The sequence below is a fragment of the Mastomys coucha genome, unplaced genomic scaffold, assembly GCF_008632895.1.
Source record: "Mastomys coucha isolate ucsf_1 unplaced genomic scaffold, UCSF_Mcou_1 pScaffold16, whole genome shotgun sequence".
In the NCBI taxonomy this organism is placed as follows: Eukaryota; Metazoa; Chordata; class Mammalia; order Rodentia; family Muridae; genus Mastomys; species Mastomys coucha.
Genome location: NW_022196898.1, coordinates 33,765,327 through 33,765,579, shown reverse-complemented (window position 1 = coordinate 33,765,579; position 253 = coordinate 33,765,327). Strand labels below are relative to the sequence as shown.

Sequence of the window (253 nt, the reverse complement as noted above, 5' to 3'; positions counted from 1 at the left end):
AAAAAAAAAAAAAAAAAAGAAAAGAAAAGAAAAGAAAATAGTCGTTGGTTCATGAAGAACTGTCTGGTTACTCTAAAATCTGGACTTGATTTCAGGCAATGGGCAGTTAACTAAACGGTTGTAAGAAGCACTGTGGTTACTCAGAAAGGTTACTGCTGTGAGCCGCCCCAGCACCAGCACCCACAAAAGATCTCTCAACTATCTGAACTACTAAAACCTCTCCTTTTCTTTTTTTTTTTTTTTTTTTTTTTTT

At 34.8% G+C, this 253-nt stretch overlaps 1 protein-coding gene across 5 annotated transcripts in view; it reads right to left on the bottom strand.

Moving 5' to 3' along the window:
* Fbxw7 (F-box and WD repeat domain containing 7) overlaps window positions 1-253 on the bottom strand; it is a 163,436-nt gene that overhangs the window by 120,085 nt on the left and 43,098 nt on the right. The gene's annotated exons all lie outside the window — the stretch shown is intronic.